Source organism: Colius striatus, chromosome 8 (assembly GCF_028858725.1).
Source record: "Colius striatus isolate bColStr4 chromosome 8, bColStr4.1.hap1, whole genome shotgun sequence".
Lineage (NCBI taxonomy): Eukaryota > Metazoa > Chordata > Aves > Coliiformes > Coliidae > Colius > Colius striatus.
In genome coordinates, this window is record NC_084766.1 from 35823088 (window position 1) to 35842284 (window position 19197).

Sequence of the window (19197 nt, forward strand, 5' to 3'; positions counted from 1 at the left end):
ATTTGCCCTGATAAGTCCTACTATATGCACCCCCGGGCTAGCATGACCTAACAGTTCTGACCTCTTCTGTGACAGACATGAGTTCAGCATCTGTATTTGCTGTGCAAATACATGAAGTTTGCAGACAGCAAAACAGAAACACAGCAAAATATCTTAATTCCCTGGTTTTACTTTTGTGACATTGATTCCCCTTCCACTGCCTCCTCTGTCAGCAGAGAGGTCCAAGCCCCCAGACACCCATCTATCTCAAGCCCGGTGACACCACCTGATGACACACGTTTTGCTCTCGGGGCTTGCCCAGCATTACTGTTCCATCTTCGTTCCTGACAAGCTGCCTGCCCTTGAAGGCAGCCTGTGCTGGCCAGGCTGCTGCTCCAGCCTATGAGGCTGTGCTGGCCGAGGCAGATACCAGCAGTAGCTGCTCCAGCAAGCCTGAGCACTGCAGCACTGACAGCCTTGCCAGGGGCCAAAGCTCCTTATCTTCTGGGGACTTGCTGGGCTGTGTCAGACATCTGCCCTCGATGTGTATGCCATGAAAGCTGGAAAGAACCAAATCCAACAGCTTTTCCTCTCCCCTAGGAGAGGTTTCACAGTTTTGGCCCAGCAGCTTCATCACAGTGGTTCATCATGACGTGATCATCCAAAAGGATATAAACTGATCAGAGATTCCCAGCATGGTGGGGGTTGGAAGGGTCCTGCAGAGCTCATCCAGCCCAACCCCCTGCTAACGGAGGTTCCCCTCCATCAGGGGGCACAGGAACGTGTCCAGGTGGGTTTGGGAACCTCCTGAGAAGGAGCCTCCACACCCTCCCTGGGCAGCCTGGGCCAGGGCTCCCTCCCCTCAGCACCAAACAAGTTTCTCCCCCATGTTCCATTGGAACTTTTTGTGTCCCAGGCTGTGCCTGTTACCCCTTGTCCCGTCACTGGCCACCACAGAAAAAAAGACTGGCCCTGAACACCTGCCCTTTAGGTATTGACCAGCACTGATAAGGTCTGTGCTCAGTCTCCTCTTCTCCAGGCTGAACAGCCCCAGACCCCATAGCTTTTCCTCCTCAAAGAGATGTTCCAGTCCCCTCAGCATCTCAGTAGCCCTGTGCTGGCCTCTCTCCAGCAGTTCTCTATCACTCTGGGGAGCCCAGAACTGAACACAACAGCCCTTGCTCTCTGTGATGCCGCAGAGGACAAGTGACCACCTTGGTGCACAGCTGTAGCTCCGTGAGCCCAGGGCATCCCCAGAAGTCCTCCACTTCCAAACCAACCACCCTGGCGGGAGCTGCATCCTTCACTCCAGCAAGACTCTGCCAACTCCCTGGCCCTGCTAACAAAAGCAGCACGGCAGCCCCAGGCAAAACACAAATGCCTGTAGGTGGGGAGATCCAACAATAAGCCAATGGCTATTCTGGAAGAATCTGAAGAATTGTTGAGCAGTGATTTATTCAAGAGATTCGGCAGTTCAACAACTTTGCGAAGCTTCGGAGCCGGTGAAAATGTAACAAGTGAGTCTGTTGCATGAATAAAAAATTGCATTTTACATAAATTAAATATATAATTTGATTAAACATGTTTATGCCTTTGCAGTGACATTTAGAATAGGAAGTATTCATTTTCTGTTTTGAAAGGAAAAAACTCTTTCAAACGTAATTTGAAGCTGTCAAACCAATCTTCTTTACAGATCTTTTAAATGTCACATACCTTCAAAGGGGGATGGCAGATTCCTTTTAAATATGCAACTGCAAACAGTCCAAGCAAAATCAGGAATTTATTAAAATATGCCACTGACATTTATACTGATTAAGTACAGCCCTTTCCTCACTCCCTCTCCATAGACTCCCCTACAAAGGATGTGTCACAACAGCTCCTATTAACACCGCGCTCGCTGTAATTCCCCAGCACGCAACCAGCCCGATCCAGCTGCAGGAGAGGAACCTGCCTCTTGCTTTCTGCGGGTACTAACATGATTCTGCGGTTGCTTTACAGCAAGAGTTGTACTTTTTGATGATTTCTTACCAGCAGGCCTGAAATTTATAACCAAAAACATGAACTGCACTTACTTTAAATCAAGTGCAGCACTATACCTAATGGCTTTAAATGGAGGAGTGCATTAATCATAAGCATAAAGAAAAACTACTGCAACTCATTGTGGACAACTTTACGTTAGCAACCTGCATGTTTTGGTTTATAATCACAATATCTGTCTTTAGATTATTCATCATTCTCCCCAATTAGAATGCATTTCTGGATTTTTTTCCCCCCCTCTTTCCTTCTAAGGAACAGAGAGACAGAAGAAAACCCTCTCAGCTCCCACCGATGTGCCAGGAGCAGCAAGGATGGCAGCTCCTGCTCTCCCTTCCCACCGACATCCCACACGTTTTACGGTCACTTCATTTTTTTTCTTAGAAGACAAAGAATTTAATTACTATTTCTCCTGCCCTGTCACCGGGTCAGTGAAGTGCATGGGCATAACTCATTAGCATTAATGGAAATCCCCACTGTAAATTCTCCCCTGTGAAGCAACATTAAGAGCAAGGCCATCCTGAGCAAGCACACTCAAATTGGAAAATAAAATATACCTCCCATTTCTCGCTAACACCACAGGGAAAATGTAATGAAGTGCAGGAGATTAAGCCACAATTCCTGTAGCAAATCTTCCTTGTACTCTATAATTACTCAACACAACGTAGACAACAGTTACTCCTTGATGATGAGAATTTGTTGTGCGTTATTGAAAGACTTTATCCTAATGCTCGCAACTTTCTGGTGCATAACACGGCAAATTACAGCACGGCCAATGTAACATAAATCATGATCATCACCAAACTCTGGCTTACTTAAAGCTTACACTCAGTATTTAAGGTTCAGGAATTACTAAGGGGAGTGTTAGCAGTGCGGCAGCGTGCTCGTGCCACAAGGGCACACGAGGCAGCCTGCTGGCAGCATGCCGTGCTGAGCACACCGCAGCCAGCCTCCAAAGCAACAGCCAGGACCACCATCAGCATTTTCCTGGAGGGTTCATGCATCACATTCATCATCACCACACCCTAAATGAATCTAATGTAGTTAAGGACAAGGGAGGAACTTTGCACTGAGCTCCAACAGCCAACCTCCCACCCTGCCCATGACAATCTCTGCCCAAGGTGCCCCTCCATCTAGCACCCACCATCCATCACAGACAACACAGGCTGGTGGGTTCAGTAATAAGTGACCGCCCTCGGTCTCCTACTCTCCCTTCTACCATCCATCATAAAAGGCATCCATGATTTCTGGGAGGTCCCAAAGACCCCTTTGGAAGGATAAAAATCGATACACAATCCCTCTGCGAAGTGCTGCCCTCCTGTTCATGGATCCAACAGCTTCTGTTGGTACAACACTGATGACGAGCGTCATAAACGTTGTTTAAATAAAGGCAGAGAAAGTTCAACACCGCAGTCAAACCCATCACTTTTGACAGGTTTCTCAACTACTCAAAATCAGTCACTGTGCCACCCCTCTGAGCTCCTCCCATCACTCCCTCAAATCATGTCTTCTGTGCAATACATGAGAGCTGGGTCATTGGAGAAGATCCTGCCTGACATCCACCACACCTGGACAAACTCAACACCTCATGTAGAAGCTTATTTCTTCATACAGCTTCTTGAACAACACTTCACCTTCCAAGGTGAAGTCACCTGGCACCTGACAGCACAGCATCTTCTCTACCCCGTCCAAATCTTTTCTCCAGCTCCCACAAAGGGGACAGCATTATTCCCATTCCTTGCTCCTGCAAAGTGCTCCTTGACCAAGACTCTTCTGCAGTGTGGGGACAGCAAGGAATTTATGTTTTGCCTCTGCTTCTCCACTCAGCTTCTCCTAGCTGCTTTTACACGTGGTAGTACACAGATGAAGGAGCAACCAAAGACCTGAGATGTAAACGGGACCATCTCAGCTCCAGCTGTTTCCATTCCCACTAATCTGTGGGGTCTGGTCCCACCAATCCCTACCCTCTGCAGTGCTGGAGAGCACAAGAGTTAAACTTTCTTAACTTCAGTCAGTCCATGCTACTTTGCAAGCCTCTGTAAGGCCTTCTTAGAGGTTTTATCCACAGAAACTAGTGGTCTGGACTTCAGACGGGACTCTTTTCCCTTCTGCCTTTCCAGAGAGTGAAAGAACCAACCACTTAACATGCTATATGCAGTACCTGCAAGCAGGTCAATCCCCTCAGGAGAATACCTTCAAACCCGGAGAGTCCTCTCTCGAGACGAAGCCCTGGGAGATGGCAGCGGGCTGCTTTCTGCTGGGGGGTTTTTCCTAGCCACTGAAAACACTAGGACTTGCCACCTGGAGAAGGTAGGGAACCTGCCTGACAGGCTTCCCAAAAGCACAAGGAGTCTGATCTACCTGTGAGCTACCCTGAAGTACAATTTTGGAGCACGTCAGCAGCTGGTGTAAATCAGCATCAGCACAGCAGCGCGGCAGAGCACGGAGCCTGGCCCCCGTCACCGCTCCGAGGCGCAGCAGCGCCCCTGATTCCCTCTGACAGAATCAGCGCACTCGGCACCGACGTTTGCCAGAGCCAGAGCAGGAGCAGGAGCCTTCCCTTTACTTCCACTTTACTGCATCCTGCTGACCCAGGACACAACATGGAAATGCTGAGTACGGGGTGACAAGATTCAACAGTCAAGTGATGATGATGTGTATCTGGTGCCAAGAGCCTGCTTCTGTACGACAGGTATTTAGTGACTCAGCTCTGCCACGTGAGCAACCCAGGCACGCAGATACACTTCAGGAGGCTGGCCTGCAGGAGCACCATGCCAATCTCATGTCCTCTAGGACAGCAGCAGAAGACATGCTAACTCCACTCAGACTGGCTTCTCAGTTAAGTTTCCACACATGAGCTTTCCAATGACGGCTGCCAGGTTCCCTCCGCAGGACTCAATCCAGTCCAAACCCGTCCCAACCTCCAAGTAGCCCTTTCACTTCTTGAGTGCTTCCTAACCCATGTCCAGCAGCCTCATGTCCTCTTCATCTCCTCTGCCTGCCACCGTGCCACCACACTGAATGGCACCAGCAGCTCCCAACATTAGATGTCCAGCAGAGACACTGTCTCCCCCTCCCATACGATGCCATTCGATTTGTGGAAGCAGGAATAGGAGAAGCAGCCACGGATGGAATTGTCCATGAAGACAGTTATGGGAAAATGACAGGAATGCAACACAAACTCCACACAGAGCTTGTGAGTACTTAAAGCACTTCCCCTGCCACAACAGAATTAATGCAAAGCACACTGGGAGCGTGTTCTTCCAGCGCAAGGCGGGCGTTATTTTTGTTGATCCGTCTGGTTGGGATTTTGAAAGCCATCGCTTCCTGCATTCCACAACAGAAACTTTACAGCCACAAAACCTGGTACCGTTTCTTTTTATTCTTCCTGTCTCTTTTCTATTTATTTATCCAGCTAGCCAATGTGAAAGGCCATAAATCGCACTGCTACTTAAGTCACAGGGGGAATTCCTTTAAACATAAGTAAAAACTCATAAATAACTTCCTGCAGTCAACAATGCATTCATTTTCTTCTCTGCTCTCAGACTAATCTTCCAGCTAACAAATCAAATCAAGTACCAAGATGTAATTATTCCATTGTGATAATCATCTCCTTGTACTCAGAGCATACCTTGGCTTATTTGTTCTCAAATTAAAATTAGCAGTGAGGCCGGGGCCGGCGGGAGGGGGAGGAGGAAAGGTTTTGAGCTGTGGGGAAAGCCAAGGTGTGACAGTGGAACTGTTCAACTCAACCAAAGTCCTGCATCCTGAGCGAAAGGCAGGCTAGTGGTGCCAAGTCCAATTTGGACTCACTTTGTTATTAGTATGATTCATGGTACAGTTTTTAAGGGAATGAAGTGCATGATCTCAAAAAAGATCATTCTAATACCAGGACTTGCTGGAAGCAATGCAGCTACAAATAAAGCCAGGAGTTAATCCATGACAAAGCCAGTAAAAAAGGCAAAACCCCCACTTTACATAATGCCCTCACACAGGACACGAGGTGAACATTTCTTTCAGCCTCCCATAATTAGTCCTCATCACGCTCGCTGTGCACACGGAGGGAGCTCACTGCTCATACAGGTGAATGCCCCGTGGAAATGAACCCCCAAGACACGGACCTGTTGTGTCACACCGGATGGCAAAGGGGTGGCCAGCATCAGCAGCAGGGCCAGAAGCATCAGCCTAAAAATAAACTGACAGAAATAACCTTGCCAGGGCTGCCAGCCTCCTGAGGAACCAAATGCACGGGACTTGAGGGGAAAAACCCAACCCTGCGGTCATCAACTTGCATCTGGCACTTTGTGCTGCGCAGCACAGCAAAGGGATGGTGTCAGAGGCAAAAAGGTGCCTGTGGCAGCACACACCACGCGTGGAAGCACAGTGGGCAAGTGGTATCGACCCAAGAGCATCCTCATCCTCCCCAGAGCACTGCTGGGGACGGCAGAAGCCGGCAAAGCCCACGTGGGAAGGCGATGCTGCAGCCCGGGGAAGGGAGACTGAAGGCAGCTGGTAACTCTGCTCTACACCACACTTATTTTGTTACTTTACTGGCTTGTTTCGTCATCTTCAAACTAAACTCTCATCCCATGCTTTTACTTGCAAACATCTCCTGTAAGTCTTTGAAAGCACGCAGACTTGTAACCCTGAGACAAGCCGCCACGCCAGGCACACTGAGGCGTTAACACTGGAAACGTTGGCAGCTTAGATGGCAAAGGTTTTGTTTCTAGGCCTGCCTGTGCATAAGCTCACTGTGTGGATCGGAGCCCCTGCTCACAGGGCTCCCAGCCCTGTGCCTCACTAACGCAGCCACACCTCAAAAGCAAACACCTGGTTAGCTGGGATTCCTTCTTAATCTGATTTATGGGACTGTTTTTACACTAGAGAGTTCAACAAAGGATGGCAGAACTATCTGAAAGCTACTTAAAAAAACATAATTAGCTAATTTGGGGAAAGATGCATATCACAGGAGACACCATTCTGGGTTAAACCCTTAAAATAAAAGGGGATTACACTGAAAACGCTGATGGATCCTTCAAGGACCACCATTAATTCATTAAATGGCTAAGAAACGTCTCCCCTGCACCACACACATACACGCTGTGACTCGAGGGAAGGCTGTTTCCCAAGCCCAGGCCAGCTCAGCACAGCAACCAGCCCTGGCACAGACACACACCTCGGCTCACAACGGGACAGGGAGAGCTGCCAGGCCCCTGGCCACAGCACAGCGGGGAGGAAAGGCTCCTGCAGCACTTCCCTCCCAGCACACCTCATCTGGAGTTTTCTGAGAGATGGGTTTTTTACTTCAGTGTATTTGTTTGACGCATTTGAATGAAGGTATTACTAATTCTGCATGATAGAATGTGGTTTTTAAAGTAGTGCTGAGAACTACTGATGAAAACATCCATTTAGTGACCTAGAGGACAAAAAGCCAGAAGTGATCTTGAATGAGCAAAGGCTCTCAGAGCTGCTGGGGAGCAAGAGCCGTGGGGCTCCCCTCTCCCCCTTTCAGGCACACAGCATGCTCTTGGCCAGCTCCACAAAATGTATTAAAATCCCCAAATAAAGACCTCATAGTATAATAAGAAAGTCTCCCATCAGCTTCTAGCAGCAACTTAAACCCTGTAACACTCACCTTGCACTGAGTCTATGTTAGGAAAGGGAACTACCCAAATATGGAACTGACAGCCTGCCTGTTCAGCAAAGAGCAGTAATTTGGTGATCTCCTTATGGCTTTATGGAGTTCATGGAGACTGCCAGGAAGCACAGCCTGGCGTGGGCTGCAAAGGGGGCATCTCTGGGTACACTTCCACGTAAGTTACTGCAAGCACTCAGGTCTTGGCTTGCAGCACATGAACACAGCCTCACTCACCCGACACAAGGGCAGGTATCGGGTGCCCATCCCACCACTGCCGGGACAAGCACCTACAGGGAGAGGCAACAAAGGCTGCTTTCCCTTAGGTACCAGGGAACAGCCACTTCAGTGAGTGCTCTGCACAGCTCCTCACAGCAGCTCTGACAGTACCCAGGATACCAAAGGATGGTCACTGAAATCACAGGCAAACATCAATTTGTTATGAAACGTGTCTGTTTCATACTCCCCACACTGCGGCTGAGGTGACCGTCAAGTGAGGTGAAGAAAAGAAAGGTGTGAGTTGCTGGAAATGAGCTAGTTTGAGAGTTTTTAATCACAAAGAAGGCTCAGCACAGTCATGTGCCATCATGTGGTGACTACCACAGCGGGTGGGGAGGGACAACTGCCCCCAGAACAGCAAGAGCAAAACTGTCTGAAAAGCGAGTAAAACCAGCCCCAGCCCCACACGTGTGTTTCCAAGTGCCCTTGTCCAACACACCAGCCAACAGGGCAAGACAAGACACGCCAGGGAAGCAGGGTGACTGCTGCCGTGGCTGTGAGCTGTGGGCCAGCTGCCCAGGGCTCTGGGGGTGCAGGGACCCGAGCTGGGGGTGCCTGCCTGGCTGGGTCCTGCCGCAGGGCTGTGTGTGGGCACGGAGCTCAGCAAGCGTGAGGAAGGAGAGCAGGACTGCCTGAGCATCTCAGCTTCACATGGTTCACAGCTATCCCAGGAAGCTACATTTTTCTTAGGCCTTTTTTTACCTCCTGTCTGCTATTCTCCAGTCCCTATAAAAGCTAGAGGACACAGAGCATCGTTACGTGTGCTGCAACCCGCATGCAGCAGGGCGTTTTAACATTTCAGCTGCACACACAAAACCCTCTAACACACGTATATTTTCTTTGATTTGCTGCAATACTTTTCTTCCATCTCATGAAAGTAATTTTTCTCTAAAGCATAACTGCTTAATTGGCAAGTGTACAAAATATAATTACACTGCATACAAGTTACAATATTGCTTATGGGAATATCGCTGTCGATGCATTCTGCTCCGTTTTGTGTTTAATCTCTGTTAAGAGATCTGTATGAAAATAGCTAGGTACTCTTGATTTTATAAACATGGCATGTCATTCAGTCATTTATCTGCCCAACCAAAGCCCCAACAAACACAACTGAAAGACAACAGATAATTCCAGGGCCAGCCTAACACTGTTGGAGTTAATAAAACCCTTGTTTTCCTCTGAAGAAAGTGCAGCGCTCAAGACACTAAAAAGATCACCAACCTCTCCAGGCTTAGGTTTGTCACGTACATTACACTACCAGAGCGATGTAAGGCCATGGTACAGAGGAGTACGTCGTTTTTAGTGACAACTTCAGAGGGTTTTGCTACATTCCCCACAAGGACCTTTGCAGTTTTTTCTCAGTGGAAGGATGAAGAAGCGATGCAGAGATGTGGATGCCTGATGCCAACGCAGCGAACAGTGAGCAGTGAACAGTGCCCAGTACTCAGCAGCAAAAATCCTCTTGCCCTTTGTGTCCCAGCTCTCCCCAGCCAGGCCAATGCAATTCCCACCAAATTTGCCTCCAGCCATGCCAGCCCCACCTCGAGCCCCAGAGTACCTCCCCATTCCAAGAGCATGAACGTGTGTGTAACACGCAGGAGTAGCTGTGGCTTCTGGAAACGGGTCTCGTTAGTCTGACAGCTAACAAATATCAGCATGTTTTAAGTGCCTTAAAGGTTTATTTCATTTGCTTGAGTAATGAGATTAATGCCATGTTTGTTAGTTTAAGCTAAATCACACAAAGCCAAACATCTAAATGTCCTTAGCTCACAGCACTAGCCCAAGCTGTGCTCCATGCACGCTCTGGCCAGCGTTGCATCGCACCAACAGGCTCCTGGTTTGCTCCAGTTTTGCTCCCAGAGGTTGGCCAGCACACAGAGGCCTCAAGTGGCCAAACACACCGTTAAACGTGGCCACGTGCTGCCTAATGTTCACATGTGTTCCCTTTGCAGCTAAGCTTTTACCATATTCAACTTCTAGACCTAAAACCAGTGTAAACCCAGCAGAACATACCTCTGTGTGTGTTTATAACTATGTATGTACACAAACACACACACAGGGGATCTGAAACACCATTCCTGCCAGGACAACTCCTGCATACTCAAGCATAACACAGATCGGAGCTTGGCAGTCCCACAAACCTCACCCACGAATGATGGATAAGCTGCACAGACCAACCTGCAGACTCACCTCAAAGCAGAGTAAATCTGCAAACATCCACTCAGATGTTCTTGCTTCAAAAGAGAAATGAACTTGCACACAGACTCTCTGGTTTTGTTCCAGCCACGACACAAGCAATGTATCCTCCAGTCTTGGTTTGGCCTGTTTTGCTCAGTTTGCACTCATGGCTACATTTTTCTGCTCAGAAGTTTCCCATCAGGACTGGAGTTATTTCTGAAGTTATGTGGCCACCAAGAGCTGACTCAGAGTTTGAATAAATTCTGCACAGTCAGATAAAGCACGCTACTATCAAAAAAATCCAATCCTCCCTCATTTCCTTCCTGCATCTACATTAATTCACAGCTCACCCAAGCATCAGCCATAGTATGGCTAATGTGGCCCCTGCTAACATCTTACCCACTGCTAAGTGCCTGGTGTTGACTCTGCAACAGACATAAGGAATTTTTTAGGGAGAAGAACCTACAACCTTTCCTGAGCATTAAAGGTCACACCCTGCAATCTCCACCTGCAGGTCTCCTCTCTGCAAGTCATCTTCTTGGAGGAAACCTGCCATGCTGGTGCCTGGGATCTGCAAACATCTGTCTGCTCTCATTTAAACGATGGGCTTTCATGGATTTTGAGGTCAGGAGAGACCACTGTGGTTTCCAGCCCGACACACTGCATGCTAAATTAATCCCTACTCAAGCATCCTTCACTCCAACAAACAAACATGCCTGAATCTGGCATTTACAAAGGTGGAGAAACTGACAGCACCTTCAGCAGCCTCTTCCACCATCAACGGCACTGAGATACTAAGCGGACCTCAGCTCTAACCTTTCCCTGCCTTCACCTTCCAGCTATCGGGCCATGCTAAAACTCAGCTTGTAAGACCCAAGAGGTTTTCATTACTCAATTTATTTTCCCCATGACAACACTAATTGCCTTAATCCTAGAATGGTAGGGGTTGGAAGGGACCTTTAGAGATCACCTAGTCTAACTCAAGTTTCCAGGAGGGTGTTGGAAGGAAAAGTCAAGCAGCCGGAGATCCCAGACGCTTCCCCTGCACCCCTTCCCACCTCCTTCCCCAGGCACGTCCCTCTCCAGCCTGGCAGCCAGCTGGCAGCACGGGTGAGGAGCACACAGGACCTTTGGCCACACTATCAGATCAGCGGCGCTCGCTCCCGACTCCTCACTCCCCTATAAAGACATGATTTCTCCAGCCGGCATCCTGGAGGTACGGCCTGCGCTGTTTGCTCTTAGATACAGAAATTTACAGCTGGCCATCTGAGAAATATTACCTGCTTGTATCCAAGCAATACAAATTGCTTTTACCAGCAGTCACTCCTTTTCATTATTTACCACTCTCCCAATCTTGGTGACATTTCAAGCCTTAGCTACGCTGACTCTGCCTCATCACGTGTGGCTCACAAACACGCCAGGCAGCGTCGGGACAATAACGAGCGCTCAGAGAGGCTGCTACCAATAGATGTTTGGAAATTAGTTCTGATTTTACAACTGTATTTTAAGAGCTGACACTTTGCTGGGTCTGAGCCAGTCGCTTTTTTGCATATCCCCAGCCAAAACAGCAGTGCTGTGCCACGCTGCATTTCTTGCTGAACTTGAATAACAATCCCTGCAGTTACCTTTTATCAATCACATCAACGAGCTCTTGAAATGAGAAAAAGTAGTTGCAGATGATGTGCTGCTTCTGAACTCATACTGATAGAGACTGTGTGCATCTCCATCCTTCCCTCCCACATTGAACAAGTCCCCTACTAAAGACTCCAACCCTGTGCCCAGGGCTCTCGTTAAGCTGGCAGGTCTGTATCACTCTGCCTGCTCCATTCACTGCGTTTCTACACCAACACCAGCAGTGCTGCAGTTCACAGAGAATCCTCCAGTACTGCAAGACGTGGTAAAACACACACACATGACTGTCTCAGTTTACTCATGTAAATCTCTCCACACTGTGGCTGATGTACAAAGGTCTGACTAAAGCAGTTGCTGTTTAACATTCACTTGTACCACAATCATAACAGGGTCTAAAGATACCATTACTTCCTCCCTCTGGTGTAATATTCCTGCCTTTTCTATTAACTTCACCTAGTAACCCAGTTTTATTTCTAATATTTTACAGTTGTTGGTTGTTCAGCACTACCAGCCACAGCTGCTCTCCACACCCCTTCGCTTCTTTCCTCAAGCTCCAATTTCTGCCCTCTGCCACCGATTCCTCTCAGGCACTTGGATGTGCAATGACCGCATCAGGAGGGCTGTGCACCCCACCTCAGCATGCAGACAGAGATACAGACATATGCTTTCTGCTCTCGAAACACTGGGGATGGGAAAAATATATCAACTTGGTGCTTCACCTAGGAATAACATTACAGCACATTAAAAAAGTCCTGTTTCCTTCTAGGAATAGAAAATAGGTAAAGTAGGTGTTTCATGAGAAAAGCTGTTATCAGCCAAGGGCAAAAGCTGAAGTTAGCAATAAGTTTTCCAGTGCTACACTTCTGAATGCCCAAACTCTAGGCTCCAATGTTGTACTGTGCCTTTTCTTTTCAAATGAAAAGAGCTGCTATCTCAGAGAAGTGGCAAATATAAAACCCACACACCCTCTATGCTGTGGGATCGTGAAACTTCAGCTAATTGCAAGATCATGACAGCTGATGAAAAGCAGGGGTTTTTTTCCATACATTGAATGAAATTAATTTCATCCACAACTAATCACAGCAAAGCTCAAGTCTCTCTGCTTTTAAGTGTACCATCTAGTATTTGGCCTAATTGCTTTGCTAAAATCACTGATTTCTTCCAACATCCTTCTCATGCAGAGCCTGGTTTTCAGCCTAACAGTAACAAAAAAGTCAACACTTAATGACAGCTCCACAGGTACCACTACCATCTCTTGGATTTGGCCTAGCACATCTTTAAAGGGGGATTTACAGGGTTTTTCCTCCAGCTAACAGAAAAACAGGACATTTCCCCTTCACACACACACAGTGTTGTAAAACTAAAGGCTATGCTGATGAAAGCCACAAGCAGAGTTGATGAGGAAAGCAGAGACGCAGTTATTCAAAGGGGCCTGCAGAAGGCCAGGTTTTAATTAAAAGCTTTATCTGGAACATCAACTAGGAGCTCCTCAGGCCCAGAGCATTCCCAGCACAGCCCTGTAGAGGAATCAGGCGGCCACAGACACCTCACACCTTGGGGAAGCCTCGGCCGCGTACAGGCTCGGGATGCTCGAAGAGTGAAGCTGCAGGAAAGCCAGGAGAGCCCCTCGAGGGCAGCGCTGCTGCCGCGTCACACCGGCGGGCACCCACACGCCACGAGGGAGTTGCCTACTGAGACGGGATCCTGTTCCCATTGCTTCCCCCAAATAGAAACCCAAATATCCATAAAGGCAGGCTGAGGGTCTAGAGAGCTCGCTGCACTCCACAGCACGGCACCCAGGAGCTGGATGTGTCAGTTTTGTTTACTTTCTGCCCTAATAACGCTGCTATCAGAAACTCTGTAAGATTTCTATCTCCTCCCTCTGCCTCTTTCAAGGCTGATCCTGCACTCCTTGTGCACACGTGGCTCTTCCCAAAGCCCAGCAGCATCTCAAAGGGGCTCAACCACGCTTCCAGCCAGGGTCACCTGTGCCTTGCAGAGCCGTACGTTACGGTTATCACAATACTAACCAAAAGCCAGGCTAATTTTGGAATTCCCTCCGATGTTGTGCCAACCTCCTCAGCACAGAAGCTACTCTTTCTCCAAAGTGAACGGGCTGCTAAAAACGTGATAGGCAGCATCCATTACATATCTGTTATATTTAGCAGCAGAGAATCCATCTGCATTTTTCCTGGTCTCATTAAAGACTTGGCTCCTTGTAAATATTGTGTCTCTAATCCAGACATTCTCCCTCCACACTGTGCTTCAGGGGTCTATTTAAGTAATAATTGGTATGCGTTGTTGCAAAGGAATAGTGGCTGAGTGTTTGACAACACTACACAAGTTAATGTACACGGGAGCAACTGCGGCGGTCCTCGTGTGAAAAAGCAATTCAGCGAGGTTCCTACCTGCATCTCCACAAAATACCCCCACAGCTGAGGTACTCTCTGCTTTCCAAAGCCAGGTCTGAAGGAGGATGTGATTTGGTGGCAAAGGTCCCGCCTAACCTCACACTGCTCAGACTGCTGGTGGAGATTAGGGAGAGGACCTGGGCGAAGCAGAGCCCGAAATTCAACAACTAAGCAGGTCGCTTTAACCATATAAAACCTGCTTGTGGTGGGAGGGATGGGCAGAAGCCCAGGAGGAAGCGGGGCAGTTACTTCCAGCAGGACCACTGGTCTCCATTGGCTTGAAGGATACATGAAATTCCTGCCAGATAAGCTTGGAGCAGCAAGTCATTAATAATTAAAATCTACTACTGATGTATTTGTGTAACTTGGGGTTTATTTGCATTTCACAGTAAAGTCTCAGAACAGATGGGACTTTATGAATGCCTATCAAATGCCTACCTTGAGTGACCCAGAAGGCTACATATTTGAAAAACAAGGCTGAATGACCCAAACTAACCACGCAATGCAAGAGCACCCAGCTCCTGTCAGCTGAGGAGCAGCAGGGCCCCCAGAGGCGCCGGCATCCCGGGAGCTGTCCTCCCCCAGCGTCCTGGTTTCAGAGAAACAGAAAGTAATTACAAAACTCCAGATGTTTACTCCTGTGAAAACAATTCCTGGTTCTTAAGAAATCACCAGGGCCCAGGGTGCAGGGAAGGGGAGAGCACTTTCATAAAGCATCGCTGGTCCTTGTGGGACTAAATAACAACCGATTCTTCTCTGCTCTGCTGCCCAAAACCCCCACTGACTTCACAGAAAATGTGATCTGGTGCCTTCCTGGTACTCAGTAACACGCCCAAGATCCCAGTCTGCCCACCATGACCGGTCTGAGCAGAAGGAGACCTGCAGCTCTTCTAACAAGGTTTGGTTTCCATGCCCTCGCTGCCAAGGCAAAGGACAGTCACAGCATTTTTCATCCTTTCACCTAAAACTTATCTTTATTTCCTCTGTCAAAGGAGAAAGAACAAATAAAATCATCCCAAACTACTGGAGCTGGAGCACGAGTATAAAAACTACCAAGATCCATATCACATTTCCTTACTCCTGTTGTATTCAAATCCAAGAGCACGGAGCCCGGCTCAGGGTGCTGTTCTTGAGCTCTGTGGAATAATCAACCATACAAAAAGGTGGGATTTTATTGGGAGGGGAGGGGAGTCTGGGGAGGAGGGAAACTGCTGGGGGGAAGGGGTCTCTGTACTCTGAAAAATCCCTAATTTCTAAGGCAGGTGTAATCAGTTTGAAGAGCTCCTCGCCAGCAGCTCCCCTCTCCACCTCTTCAACTCACTACAACTGGAACACGAAGCAAAGACAGGAATACTTGCTAGATCTGATGCAAGGAGTAAATGTGACACCTATCAGATTTGATGAGACAGCATCATCCACCAGATTTTATCAAAACACTTGCAAATTGCCAGCGCTTTTCCACTTCTTCCGCTACAACATGAAGCCACTTTCAATTCCCACAACCAGCAAAAAGCACCCAAACCACAGTGAAATTAACCGACCTTTTCCCAAAGGTTGGGCAAACCCAAAGGTTTTTGGGAGGGGGGGGTTCATTAAAGTACATAGTCTCACCAGTCAGCTCAACTGAAGAAGTGTTATTTGAACTACAGGCAGCCTGATGGATAAATCAACTTTCCTGGACAAAGGTCTCAGTACGCAACTTCCAACCCGCGCCCAGGATCTCATACTTTGAGGCTGAGCTTTTTCCTGATATGAGGAATATTATCACTGGAGCTCAGTCACCAATCCTGCACTGAAACAGCAGCACTGAAGATGAGAGGCTGTGCTACAGGTTTTGCTAAGGGGAGATTCCTTGCAATGTTTTCCATGTAAGAAAAGCCAGCGTGGAAGAGGGCACGGCTTTGCCTGCAAAAAGCAGGTGGGGTCAGAGAGCTGCAGGGGCAACTGGGAGGAACAGAAACTACCTTAAAACCAGGGGAAGCTGGCCACAAGCAAATGTCACCTATAATTTGTAGGCTATAAACCTGACAATAACACTCTGGACTGAGGAAGCATCTCGGTCTGAAATTTTAGGGGAAAAAGTCCAAGGCTCCCGCGATGCGCATTTCAGGGACAGGAACACAGGAGTTTCACTGCTCAAACGATCTTATTTTCTGTTCAGTTGCTGAAATACTTGGCTATGAATCTGAGGAGTCTGTCTCTTTAAATGGTCCATGACTGGCAGAGCTCAGACCCAGTGAGTAACTGCCCCCAGCTGTACCCATGCTTGCTAATGATGGCAGCCAACCTCTGTGCCCACTCCCCTTTAATGACTAACAGGTGGGTTTCCCAAATCCACCCGAAAACTCTCCTTCCTAAAAACTCTGCCCCGTGTTTGCAACAGCAGAGCTCCCAGAAAAATACTCATGTCTCCCAAACAAGCACTTTCAGAGCAACTTCAGGCTGCCCCTACTGCACAAAGTTTTGCGAGGCAAAGACTCCAAATCTTTGTTGAAGATTTGAGCCCCGTGGCCGAAGCTGTTCCCTCGGCCAGCTCTGGAGCTGGAGCACAAATCAGCTTTATGGTAACAGCAGATTACAGAACACATCGCCACAAATTATTTTTCTCTATTTTTTTTACTCCAGGACGCGTAATTGAAACGTCTGCGGTGCAACAATCACCTTGGAATTCATAAACACCTCATCGTATTCCGAACACACTCTCCTATAATGAGACCGTCTTCAATTTTCCTTGGCAAAGAGACCTTTAAAGAATGCTAAAGCAGGTCGGCGCCCTTATGCACTGATGGAAACAGGAACAAAAGCATTTTGTCACCAGGCATCTCGCCCATCATTATTTTCTTCGCTCCGCTTAAACAAACTGAAAAGTACGTGCCTTTTTGGGGTTTTCTTTCTCTCCTCTCACCTCCCTCCCCACAAAATATCTGCAGTCACTGCAATTTCATTGCTGTTGGTAAGCCACCATCTGTAGGGAAACAACGGTCCGTTACAGCTAACCGGCCCCGGCGATGGGTTTTCCTGCTTCAGCACTGGTTCTAAAAACACAGGATTAAAATGTCACGGCATCCCCTCCCGTTCCGGGAGCCGTGGGTATTCCTCTCCTCCCGTCACGGTGTACTTAATCAAGTGTGAATGATTAAAGTACTTCAATCAGAGCTACGTACATTCATCGCAGGCGATTCAAAAGCAAGCGGAGAAGTGTAGCTGAAAGAAGAAATTACTTGTACTACTTTGAGATCTCCATCTCCCACATCCCTCCTCCCCAGCAGGGCCGGGCAGCCGCTCAGCCCCAGCCGGGCTCCAGCCACCTTGGGCCACCTCCCTCGGCAGGACAAAAGGCCATTCTTTCCCCTCAGCAACTTAGGGGAGGAAGATGGGGATTTTGGGGGGTGAAAAAACCCACCCCACCTCGGAGCAAGCAGGCGTAAATCCGCGCACACCCCTCGGGTTCTCCTTGCCAGCGATACCGCCCGAGGGTTCTGAATATCCGAGCCGGGGGACGTGGGGGGGCGGAGGGATTAAAAGAATAAATAAATACGGAGGAAATTTAGTAGTTAGAGCCCCGCGGGCAGGAAGGAGCCAGGGCCTGCCCTGCGGCCACCGGCCCCGCGCAACCTCCGCGCCTTACAGCCGGAGACTCGCGCAGTGCCTGAGGGGCGACGGCGGCGAAGGTAGCGAAATAATAACGATTAAATAAAATAAAAGGGTAATTCAAAATGAAAACGTAAATTACAGTTTGAACATAAAACGTAAGCCCGAAACGGAGACGAAAATGTGAATTAACATTTTAAAGGGGAGGAAATGGAGGTGCAAAATAGCCAAAAAATATTAAATGCTACGATTTATTTTTAAAAATAAAACCCACGGGATATAAACAACTAAACACACACATACCTTCCCCCCCCCCGCCAAATGAAAGCCCCAGCCGCGGTCGCCAGCTCCGCGTCTCCCGGACGCTGCGGCCACGGAGTCCGGGGTACGCGGGGCTGCGACCGCGCAGCGGGGCTTCCCCCTTGCCCAAACTTTCCTGCCGCCGCCCCGTTAATCCACCGGCAGATGTTGTCGGCCGGCGCTCGGCACTAAGTAAACAATGCGGGGCTCGACACAACAAAAGATTTCCCACTTCACCCCGCCGCTCCGCGCCCACCCGCGCACCATCACAACACCCCCACCCCCCCCATACACGCTACTACCACCACCACACCCCCCCCCCACTCCCAAGCTTTTTTTCTTCCTCCATCCCCATCTGCGGGCTCGCCCGGGGCTAAGCAAGCAAAGATGTCCTCGCCTTCCCTTGTCCTTCTCGCCGTGCAGCCGGACGCCGCCACCCCCTTACCTGCTCCCGGCCGCCGCGGCCCGGGCTCTTCAGCACCGCATCCCTTCCCGCATCCAGCGCCGGGCTCTGCCCTGCCGGAGATCCACCTTAAAAACGCCACCCGCTCGCACACCGCACAGGGAAAAAAAACCAAACAACCAAAACCCAAAACAAAAAATAACCCAACAACTTAATCCTTCTCCCCCCCGCCCCGCTCCCCGCCGCCCGCCTGCTCCGCCCGCCGCCGCGCCGGGAGCGGACGGGGGCAGCGGGGAGGATGCTAATTGCAACTTGGGGGGGAGGGTCGCTGCCTTATTTTTTTTTCCCCTCTCCCCTCTTTAAAAAAAAAAACAAAAATCCCTTTTTTTTTTTCTCCCTTTCCTTTTCTCTCTCACTCGATTTTTTTTTCCTTTTTATTTTTTCTCCCCCCTCCTCTTTTTTCTTTAAGTCAGAAAATGGGGAAAGTGCCCGGGCGTGCTGGGCGGAGCGGACGCTGCCCTGGCCGCGCTGAGTGAGCGGAGGGAGAGGTGCAGGCTCTCACTGCCTTTTTTTATTTTTTTTTCTAATTCTTTTTTTTTTTTCTTTTTTTTTTCTTTCTTTTTTTTTTTTTTGGCAAGAGGCGGGGTCTCTCCCTGCAAACCAATGACACAAACCCACATGGACCAGCCTCGCCCCCTATAGATACTCTTCACTACAAATAGGCTCTCTCGGGGGATTAGTGGATCAGCTAAAGT

The 19197-nt window shown here is 48.8% G+C and overlaps 1 protein-coding gene across 1 annotated transcript in view; it reads right to left on the reverse strand.

Moving 5' to 3' along the window:
* CTBP2 (C-terminal binding protein 2) overlaps positions 1 to 18956 on the reverse strand; it is a 131991-nt gene extending 113035 nt beyond the window's left edge. Inside the window, exon 1 of the mRNA XM_062001882.1 lies at positions 18485 to 18956. The gene's annotated coding sequence lies outside the window, so the exon portion shown is untranslated. The remainder of the gene's footprint in view (positions 1 to 18484) is intronic.
* Positions 18957 to 19197: the final 241 nt, after the last annotated feature.